Source organism: Acomys russatus, chromosome 27 (genome assembly GCF_903995435.1).
Source record: "Acomys russatus chromosome 27, mAcoRus1.1, whole genome shotgun sequence".
Lineage (NCBI taxonomy): Eukaryota > Metazoa > Chordata > Mammalia > Rodentia > Muridae > Acomys > Acomys russatus.
The window spans coordinates 7,911,564-7,923,696 of record NC_067163.1 but is presented as its reverse complement, the minus strand read 5'-3'; positions in this window follow the sequence as shown (position 1 = coordinate 7,923,696).

Sequence of the window (12,133 nt, the reverse complement as noted above, 5' to 3'; positions counted from 1 at the left end):
ATGTGTACCAGACTGGCCTCTCACTTTGAGCCTGGCGTGCATCACCACACCCAGCATTTTGTATTTTTAAATTTTCATTCCATGCACGTGTGTTACCTTTTGAACGTGTAGAGAATGGTACCGCTCAAATGTTCTGCTCTCACCGCCATGAGCAGTTAGCCGCATCCTCTTCTGTGAATGCACACACATATGTTTGACCGATAAAAGTTTAAGGATCCAACACCACTGCCACACACACACACACACACACACACACACACACACACACACACACACACACTTTCCTTTCTGTCTTCTCCATTCTTAGGAAGTGATCTAACTGTACTCATTGACTTGAGGTGGGTATGTGGCAGGGTATAGTCTGCAGTATTTGCCAAAGTGAATAGAATCATTTTATAAAGAAAAATTGTACTGCCACCACAGATGCTAAAGAGCAGAGACAGGCACTGAATCTTTAAATTGCACATTATTCAGAGAGCCGGCAGTGGATTAACCTTGTAACACCTTGTTATTGTTTTAAATCTCATCTTCAGCCAAGAAAGTCTTATAATTTATGAGCAAACAAAGGCAATTATTTCTAAGTTTACTATTGCTTCTCTGGTCAGGCTGTCAGCCTTACTCCTGAGCATATACTTGTGCACGTCTTCTTATGTCTCCAGCGCTTCTCCTTCCCTGTCATCTCCCTGTGCAGTTGGGATCCTATAGTCCCAAGGCTGCTGAGCCCTTCATTCTTCCAGCAGGGACACTTGGACTTGGGTTAACATGGAACAAACAAACTATTAGCAGTGTGTACATGCTGAGCTATTTGCAAGATGTGTTGCCGATGTCTTTCTACAGTATAAAGCATGAGTGTACACTTACAGAAAATTAAGGTGCTCATCTGGCTCTCCTGTCTGCACTGTTGTCTGAGTTTCCCATGACTGATCTTTCTGTAAAGCCTCCAACAATACTATGGAGTTCCCCCTTTTTCTTTGTCCTCCCAGACACAATGCCTACCCACATCCTACCTGCTTCTGTCTACACTTCGTATGTGTGCACAATGACAAATAGATCTCCTTTTCTACAAGAAGGCGAGAGGTGCGATACTTCATTCTGACACCTGCTTTGCTCAGCAGCAGACTTTACATGTCTTTCCTCATCAGAAATTCTCCAACCTGTGGCCCATGGGTCCCACGTGACATAGGAGAGCTACAAATATGGCCCAACAGATGATTATAAATTTTCTTTAAAATACTGAGATTTGTATATGGTTAGTTTTGTTTTGTTTGTAACTCAATTGTGCACTTCTCAAGAGTGAACTTTGTAGCCCACATCACTGGGCCGCAGTGTCAACAACACCTGAATGTTTCTTGTTACAGTCATTGGATTAGGCTGAGCTATGATGAGGTTCACCCGAATCCTTTATATCTTACCCAAGGGGCTGTCATGCTTAACGACTGAACCACTATGTACTCAGTATTTGGCAAAGCATTACTCTGAGTTTATCTGGAAGGGTGTTTCTGGATGCGATTAACTTTGAACCAGTGAACTGAGTAAAATGGAGGCCTTTCCCACTGTGGTGGGCCTCTGCATCCAACCCATTAAAAGGCTAAATGTAATTTCAAAAAGAAAGTCGAGTAAGAAAAATTCAGTCTCTGCCTGGTCATTTGAGATGGGATGTCAGTGTCTCTTTGCTTTGCACTCAGCCTTTGTGTGGGCTGGAACTTAACAGTACCAGCTCTTGTAGTAATCACTTTTCTTCTTGCTGTGACCAGATACCTGCTAAGAAGCAACTTAAGGGGGGAAATGGTATATTTTAGCTTATACTTTGAGGGGCCATGGTCTGTCCTGGTAGGGAAGGCATAATGGCAAGGATGTGAGGGAGCTAGTCACATCATATCTACAGCCAGGGAGCAGAGAGAGAAACGAGTGCGGTGCTCAGTTCTACTTCTTTTTTTTTTTTTTATTTAGTCCAAGACCTCAGTCTATAGAATGGCTCCACCCACATTCAGGACAATTCTTCCCTCCTCAGACAAATCTTTCTGGGACTATTTTCACAGACATATGGAGAGATCTGTTTCCATGGCTATTCTGGATTCAGACCAGTTGGCAATCAAGACTAACTATCACAGTTCTTCAGACCCCAGAGTCTTTCAGTGTCCATAACTGTGTGAGCCAATTTCTTCTAATAAGTCTCGCTTTTTAAAAAACATTTTATTTATTTTATGTATATCAGTGCTCTATCTGCATGTACACCTGTAGGCCAGAAGAGGGCATTAGAGGGTATAGATGGTTGTGAGCCACCATGTGGTTGTTGGAAATTGAACTCAGGACCTCTGGAAGAGCAAACAGTCTCTTAACCAGTGAGCCATCTCTCTAGCCCCCAAGTCTCACTTTTTATCAATCTTCTTTCCCAACTCCTCCTCTCATTTCTCTGGAAAACCTAAAATCATACATTGACCATTTCCTCCAGGGGGGAAGAACCTGAGCTCCCCAAGATGGCATTATTGAAACTTCTCTTTTCCTTTCAGTAACAGTGGTAAGAACAGGAGATAGAAGCTGGCCAGACTGTCTTAGGGTGGGGACCTCAGAATCCATCAGTTCCTTCTAGTCCTTGACCAGAATACAAAAGTATCCCGAGTCCAGAAACACCAAAAGTGTCTGGGCACCATCCTAGATTGCTTTTCTGTTGTGATAAACACCACAACCCAAAACAATCCGATGAGATGTCTTAGCTTCCATTTGCTGTGATAAAATCTCATGACCCAAAGCAGCTTGGAGAGAAAAGGGTTTATTTCAGCTTATATGTCCCGATCACAGTCCATCATGACAGGAGTCAGGGCAGAAAATGACACAGTGGCCATGGAAAGTGCTGCCTCCTGGGCTTGCTCATCCTGCTTTCTGACAACACTCAGGACTTCCCAGTGCTAGCACAGCCCACAGTGAGATGGGGCCTCTTACACCAATCAACAATCAAGAAATTGTCCCAGGCTTGCCCACAGGTTAATTTGACCAAGGCAATTCCATAATTGAGATTCCTTCTTCCCATGTGACTATGGAAGTGTCAAGTTGTCAGCTGATGTTTACTATGTCAGGGGCTTTATATGTTGTTAAATATACATACATATTTATTTTATGTGTATGGGTGCTTTTGCCAACGTATACTGTGTGTAGTAGCCACACAGACCAGAAGGAGATTGAATCCTCAGAAACTATAATTACAAATGGTTGTTAACCACCAAGCGTAGTCTCTTAACCTTCCACATGCTGTGATGCTTTAATACAGTTCCCCATGTTGTGCTGATTGCCAACCATAGAATGATATTGTTGCTACTTCATAGCTATAATTTTGCTGTTATGAATCATAATGTAAACATCTGATATACAGGACATCTGATATGTGACCTTCAAAGAAGTCATGATCACTTGAGAATCACTGACCAAGTGTATTCTGGGAACTGAAGCCCAGGACCTTTGTAAGAGCAATAGGTGTTCTTAACCACTGAGCCATCAAGTCAGCCCTGGTTGGAAGCGGGCCTCTGTTTTCTGGTGTGACTTCATATTACTTTCCCCCCCCTTTTATAAAGTTGCCTGGAAGCTATAGTGTGGGAGTGTGACCAAAATGTCAGTTCAGACCTTCATCCTTTGTGGTGAACAGCTTTGGGATTGTTGGGTTTTCACACAGTGGAAATAGTTTGTGTCTGTTATAATCTCAGTAGCAATATTATTAATCTTTGGATCTTCTCGGCTTAACTCCTGTCTTAGTTTTATCTCCTCTCCCCTACAGTCGTATGGTCCAGCTACAGTGTAATTCCATCCATCTAGTCTCCCCTCACAGTTCTCCAAGTCCCAGAAGCCATCAAGAGAGAAGATCACAAACCTTTCTACATCCCATTTTCAGCCGGAAGTAGCTAGATTGGCTCAATGACCACCTCCTCATTTAGGGTCATCCCTCTTGAGGGATGTTAGTTTGCTAATAGGAATTAATAAATAGACTTAGAGGCTGTGATGGCTATTCTTGGCTGTCAATTTGACTACATGTGGAATTAGATAAAACCCCCAAATGGGACACACCTGTGAGAGAGTTTTACTTAATTTGAAGCAGGAAAATCCACTACTAATGTGATCTTTGAGGTGAGAAGACACTTTTAGTCCTGATCTTTTGAGGTCAGAAGACCTGTCTCCAGTCTGGGCCGTGCTATCTTCTGGAAATCTCTATAAGGACATGGAAGTAGGAAATTGTTGCTTTCCCCCCTGCTTGCTCTCACCTCAAGACTGTTCCCTCACTAGAATTAGAGGCGACTTCTTTGGGAATCTGGTGTATACTGAGACATCCAGCTTCGAGGACAGAACAACTACTGGGTTCTTTGTCCTTCCGTTCACAGGCAGCCATTGTTGTATTTGTTGGGCCCCAGCCTGTAAGTCATCCCAGTAAATCCCAGGACAGCCTAAATAAAATGCTTAGACTAATGATAGGCATATTGTTATAGTTTATAAATGTGTTAGAACTGTGGCATCCTATAATCATGATGACGATGATGATGACGACGACGATGATGATTGAAAGCAGTTGATCTTACTGACAAGTGTGAGAGAAAAGCTGGAGTCACGACAACCCATTCAGAGTCTGTGTGCTGACCGTGCTTGTCTATCCAAGGACTGAATGACAGCAACCACACGGACAAGAAGAACTTTGTTAGGCCAGAGTTGACCAGGTTATTGACGAGTGCAAGGCTGAAGGCACAGTTTTGTGCTGTTGCCCACAGCAGCCTGAGCTCGCTTAATCAGACCTCAGCTCAGATAAAACTAGATCCTTGGCTTCAACACAGAAAGGGATTTCAGGATGAGCTGCTGTGACGCATGCCGGGAAAGAATACTGACCACCTGAGAACATGGGCGTGGGCTTCTCAGAGAAGAGTTACACCTAGCATACTACCTTCTTAGCGGCTCTCAAGTTACGTCTCAAGGGGTGCTTAGGAGACTTTCCCACATAGCCTTCCTCTTTTAAAAAAATTATTATTATGTATTTATTTTATGTATATGAATGCTCTGCATGTACACTTTCATGCCAGAAGAAGGCATCAGGTCACATTATAAGTGGTTGTGATCCAGCATGTAGTTGCTAGGAATTGAACTCAGGACCTCTGGAAGAGCAGGCAGTTCTCTTAACCACTGAGCCATCTCTCCAGCCCTGCCTTCCTCTTTTTGATAAATAAGATTATAGACTGATTCAAGAGGTGGGATTCTGTATGTGGGATTACAGTTTTCGCAAGGAGATTAGAACACTTTTATACTATAAATAGAATTCCTTTGAGATTCCCAGAAAATTTCAGATTTACAGCTGGAAATGGAGAAAGGCCTTGTCTTATTCTCTTTTCTTGTTGTGGCGATAACCTACTCTTTTGAAAAACAAATGTTTATTTTTATTATTTTTAAATGTGTGTGTGTGTGGTGTATATGTGTGTGTGGTGTGTGTGTATGTGTGTGTGGTGTGTGTGTATGTGTGTGGTGTGTGTGGTGTGTGTGTTGTGTGTGTATGTGTGTGTGGTGTGTGTATGTGTGTGGTGGTGTGTGTGTGTGTGTGTGTGTGTGGTGTGTGCACATGAGTGCAGTTGCCTCCAGAGGCCAGAATTGCCATGGGTACTCTGTACTCTGAAATGAGCTACAAATGGGTGTGAACCACCAAGTGGGTTCTGGGATTTTTTTGTTTTGTTTTTCGAGACAGGGTTTTTCTGTACAAGCTTGGCTATCCTGGACTTGTTTTTGTAGATCAGGCTGGTGCTGAACTCATAGAGATCTGCCTGCCTCTGCCGCCTGAGTACTGGGATTAAAGGCATTCGTCACTGGGCCGGCTGTTTTTGGGAATTTAACTCAGCTTCTCTGCAAAAACAGCAAGTGCTCTTAACTGATGAGCCATCGCTCCATTTGACATAAGTAACCAATAAGATTTCAAATATAATCTAATATTTCTATCTGCAAGTCTAGGTTTTTTGTATTATTTTATTTTATTTTTATGTATATGGGTGTTTTGCTTTCATTCAAGTGTGCCAAAAGTGCACGCAGTGCCTCCAGTGTCCAGAAGAGGGCAGTGAATCCCTTGGAACTGGAGTTAAAGATGGCCGCAGGCACCTCCGTGTGCCTGGAGATTGCAGCCCTCCTCTCTAAACGAACAGTGTGTACCTACTCTTAACCGCGGAGCATCTCTCCTGCCCCTGCTTCATTTTTGAAAAGGCGAGATTAAATAGCGAATTTAGCATGGAGTATATAATTCCTTAGTAACCGAATCACGTTGGCATTTCCTCGGTATGCTTGAAGTACATACATTTAAAATGTTTTATTCTGTGCATTTCCACATGTCTTTGCTTATTAAAAGTTTTGTTGGAAACATTAGTCAAGTGAAAAACACGTCTTGGAAGCACACTGGTTACTTGGTTCATCTTTTCCTTCCCTGGTCACGATTGCGGCCACTAGTGTCTTTCCTGTGGCTTTGTTGAGACAGTTGTTACATGTTACTGGGTGGGATATAATTCACCTCCGAATGCTTCATTACAAAATCTCTGCGTTGCCTTGGCTATCCTAGAACGCACTATGGAACCCACGGTGTAGATCAGGCTGGTTCTCGAACAGTAAGAGCTCCACCTGTTCCTGCTAGGATTAAAGTTGTCTGTCACCACACCTGGCCCCACTTCAACATCTTCAGAGTCTTCAAATAGTAAGAAGCCCCCGTGCAAGCGTGCCATCCCCATACCTTTCCATGCACCATACTCCAGGCGCTCTTGTCATCCTGTGGGGCACTGCCCTTATATGCAAGCCTTTGCATGAGGGAGCTGACCTCAGCTCAGCTCCGTGTGCTTCCAGCCCACTGCTGAGAGCACACAACATGCTCTCTACTATAGTAAAATCTGTGCCAATAGGGCCCACGGTATTCTGTCCCTCCTTTGATGTGAGCCCTGGCTTATGCCTGGCCTTAACCAGATGGCACACACAAGGCAGAGAGGACACTGTACCTAAAAAACATTCAGGAATCTCAGCCTGGGCCACGGGTATTAGCAGGCAGCTTCTCAGGGAGAATGCCCTGGTGGGGGAGGGGCACGCATGTCATAGCTGTCTATACAGATGAAATTCTGTTGGGCTGAGAGAACGCTGGGCAGCTTAGCAGGCTCTTCATGCCCCTGCCATCCTGGAACTGCATGCCAGTAGAATGGTGGCAGTGCCTGAGCAAGCCACACTGTCTAGACATAGCATCCTCACACACAGTGCCTTGCTTGGAGCAGAGGGCTCCTCTTAAGCTATCTGTAGGCCATCGGGATGAGTGACGCTATATACATGCTGTCCTAGCAAAGATAGTCAGTCTGGTTATCCTAGAGGCTATATCAGTGCAAAAGCCAGTTCAGAAAAGCTTTTTTAAAAAGCTGGTTCTTTATCTGAACAAATCAAATCAACTGAATGACATGACAGCCTAGGTAAGCAGACGTGGGCTTTGTCATCAGCCAGGCATTGATGCTCTTGATTTTGATGTCAAATCCAGGAAAGCACCTTGTGCTATAAAGGTGTTCTTTTTTTTTTAAAATTATTTATTATGTACAATATTCTGCCTGCATATACCCCTGGATCACATTATAGATGGTTGTGAGCCACCATGTGGTTGCTGGGAATTGAACTCAGGACCTCTGGAAGAGCAGTCAGTGCTCTTAACCTCTGAGCCATCTCTCCAGCCCTATAAAGGTGTTCTTATCCATCCATTCTCATGTAGTTTTTAGTCATGCTGCTCTGAAGTGGAAGTTTCTGGTTCTTTGAAGACTCAGTTGTGTCACATGGTGTCTTTCTGGAAGATGTCTTGTGAGAGGTCATGTGATGTTTTGCTGGGAGCAGACACATGAGAGGGTGCATGATGGTTGAAAGGAGAATAAGGACAACACTTGGCATTACGACACTGCTACACCATGCAACTCTCTGCTGGTCTTCCTTGGTTTTTGCTGGTCTTCGCTGGTCTTCACTGGTCTTCATTTCATAGAGAGAAACATTCCAGAGAACTTCTTGTGGTACTCTGGCTGAGGCTGGCCACTTCCACTGACTTGTGCCAATCCTGTGGAGCCTTGCAGTTTCTGCTGGTTCATGCTACTGCTATGGATTCCTGTTGCTGTTTGCTGTTGGCTTGGACTGGACTGCTCGTACCCTGACAACGCAGAGTGGAACTGGCCTGATGGAACTACATCTAAACAGGTTCACACTCCCTTCTTCTGTTTACATTCTTTCTCCCCTTCCTCTGCTTGGTGGGTTAGAAGGGAGGTTGAAGTGTTTAACAACCCTAAATAAAGTAGGTTTTTGAAAAATTTAAGTCTACACTGTTCCTTTCCAAGAGTGGTGACAGAGGGACCACAAAATCTACAGCTCTGCAGAATATAAAATATGGAATCTTTTCAGGGCGTTGGGTCATGGGCCACAGGATAGAGACATAAAATAATGTGTGTGGGGGCGTGTGGTTGTAAGAGCAGGACAACAGAAATGAAAAAAACTGAAGTTATTTGTATTAGTCATAGGAGGGAGTTATCAAAAACCCAGAGCATTCTGAGGACAGAAAGAAACCAGACATGGCTGGGACCGGGGGTATGAAGGCCACACCAAGAAGTTCCCTGCAGTAATGCATGAAACAAATGATTGGTTCTGAGAAATGTATGATGTTTAGAGCAGCTGATGTTTTATGGCAAGATACGTTATAGCTGGGTGGAAAGCTAAAGACGATGCTCTAAAAGGACAGCAGTGCATCACTGAAAAAAAGTTAACAAATATATGATGCCTAACCATATATACCCTCCCGCAGATATCGAGAACACTCCGATCACATACACAGCAGAGACCCTCCCCAGATATGGCACTACCCACTGATCAAACATATCACACCTCATAAGTACTGTTCCACACTTATTGACCACACACACCACAGTCACTGCCACACACACACCACATAGGTATTATTCCCCATCCCCCAAATACTACAGAACACATTCCGGTCACACTCACGACAAAGACTCCCAAACACAAATAGCACACAGCACATACCACAGAGATGCCCCCCAGAGCTACCCAGAGGCCTTAGCTGCCCCTCCGCAGACACAACATCACACATGCTGATCACACACACACACACACACACACACACACACACACCACATCCCACACCCTTATCACACACACCGCGCTACAATGACCCAGATGCCATGCTACACCACACACACTGATCACACACACCGTACCACACACCACACACTGATCACACACGCCACACCACCTACGATGATCACACGCACCGCACCACAAAGACCCAGATGCCACGTTATACTAAACACGCATCACAGAGATGCCTGTTACAGACACTACTCCACAGACACTAGTCACAAACAACACAAAGACACCCCCTATAGATACTAGACCATATACACTGGTCACACACCAAGATACCCCCTGCCCCAGTGCGGATCGCAGACATCACAAAGATACATGCCCCCCACAGACACCAAACCACATAGGCTGAGCAGGCACATCACAAAAACCTTCACACAGAGATACATGACATATGTCATAACACACACACACACACACACACACTACAGATATGGTGTGACCCTCTGCTACACAGCTCACAATACTCCTCCCTCCACAGATATGGTACTGCCCATCGATAACACACACCACAAATACACCCCTACATAGATACAGATATACATATCACAAAGAGACACACACAGATACCACACTATACATACTAATCTCATACGTCACGTACCGCAGAGACCTACACACACACAGGTACTACTACTGATCACACACATACACAGATAACCCACACACAGGCAACACTGCACATACTCATCACACACAAACAACCGTGCTATAAATGCACACACATCACTCAGCATATAGACACTTGGCCAAGACACCATAACACACACACTAGTCGCATGTACCTACGCCACGGAGACAAAACAGATAGAGTGCTACTCATTGATTATCCATACTGCATAGATGTTCCTCAGACACCATAATCCACACACTGATCATACAAATCCATATGCCATATAGACACCCCCTCCTAGATACCATACTGCACACACTGATCGCACACAGCATTGACATTTTCCCTAGATACCACACCATAAACACTGATCATGCACACCACAGATCTACCCCAGATACTGTACTACACACTGGTCGTGCACCCCACACACCAGACAGACATCCCCACAGAAATTATATTATACAACTGTGTTGGATAATTCTATATCAACTTGACACAAGCCAGAGTCACTGGAAAGGAGGGGACCTTAATTAAGAAAATAACTCCAGGGCTGGGCATGGTGGTGCATGCCTTTAATCCCAGCACTCAGGAGGCAGAGGCAGGCAGATCGCTGTGAGTTCGAGGCCAGCTTGGTCTACAAAGTGAGTCCAGGACAGCCAAGGCTACACAGAGAAACCCTGTCTTGAAAAACCAAAAAAATAAATAAATACAGAAAATAAAAATAAAGAAAATGACTCCATAAGATTGGGCTGTAGGCAAGCCTTTAGGTATTTTATTAGTTATTGACTGATGGGGGAAGGCCCAGATCCTGTGGATGAGATCATCCCTAGGCTGGTTGTTTAAACCAGGGCCTAGATGGGCCTGCTGAAATTGAAGCACCAACCAAGGACTTTGCATGGCCTGGATCTGGACCCTCTACACAGATGGAGCTGATGGGCAGCTCAGGCTTCATGTGGGTCCACTACTAAGGGGAGTGGGAGCTCTGTCTAACATCGACTCATTTGCCAGCCTTTTGATTACTTCCCCTTGGTGTGACCGTGTTGCCAGGCCACAGGGGAAGAGGACACGCTCAGTCCTGATATGATTTGGTGAGCTGGAGTGGAGGGGAAGGGGAAGAGGCGGGAAGAGAGAAGGGGGAATGGAAGGTGAAGAGGGATGGGGCTACAACCAGGATGTAAAATGAATAAATAAATAAATAAAAAATAAGAAAAGAAAAGAAAAAAGAAAGCAGTCTGAGCAAGCCATAAAGATCCAGCCAGTAAGCAGCATCCCTCCATGGCTTCTGTATGCTACCCAGCTATTAAAAACAAGGAAATCATACAATTTGCAGGCAAATGAATGGAACTAGAAAAGATTGTCCTGTGACATAACCCAGGCTCAGAAAGACACAGGTGGTATATACTCACTTATAAATGGATTTTATCCATATAGTACAGGATAAACACACTACAGTGCACAGACCCAAAGAAGATAAGTAACAAGGAGGACCCAAGGGAGGATGCTTAAATCTCCCTCAGAAGGGAAAATAGAATAGACAGCGGAAGTAGTTGAAGAGAGGGAACAAGGTAGGAGAGGAAGCACAGAGAGAAATAAGGGTGGAGATCAGACCTGGGGAGATTAGGGGTGGGAGGGCAAGGGCATCTCTGTGACAAACTGGAGACCTAAGACAGGGTAGGCTTCTGGGAGGACATGGGGGTGACTCTAGATGAGACTCCTAGTAGCAGGGGTCATGAAGACTGAAGAGGCCATGCTCTAACTAGACAGGACTCCTAGTGGAGGGAGGGGAACACCAACCCACCCACAACAACTTTGACCAAAAATTTACCCTGCCTTCAGGCTATTCAGGGATTAAGATAGAGCAGAGATTGAGGGAATGTCCAATTAATGCCTGGACCAACCTGAGACCCATGCCATGGGAGGGAGCTAACCCCTGACAATACTAACAATATTCTGCTATTTTCACAGAGAGAAGCCTAGCATAGCTGTCCTTTGAGAGGCTCCACATAGCAGTGGATCAAAATAGATGCTGAGACTCACAGCCAAACATTGGGTGAAGCATACGGAGTCTTGTGGAAAAGTGGGGGGGGGGGGACAGAAAGACCAGGAAATGACAATAGCTCCACAAAAAGACCAACAGGGCCAACTAACCAGGGCCCAGTGGGACTTGTGGAGACTGAAGCACCAAGCAAGGACCATGCATGGACTGGACCTAGATCCCTTACACAGATGTAGCCGATGGGCAGCTCAGGCTTCATGTGGGTCCGCTAATAAGAGGAGCAGGTGCTGTCTCTGCCATGGACTGTTTCCAGCTTTCTGATCACTTCCCCTTAGCGGAGCTGCCTCTCCAGGCCACAGGGC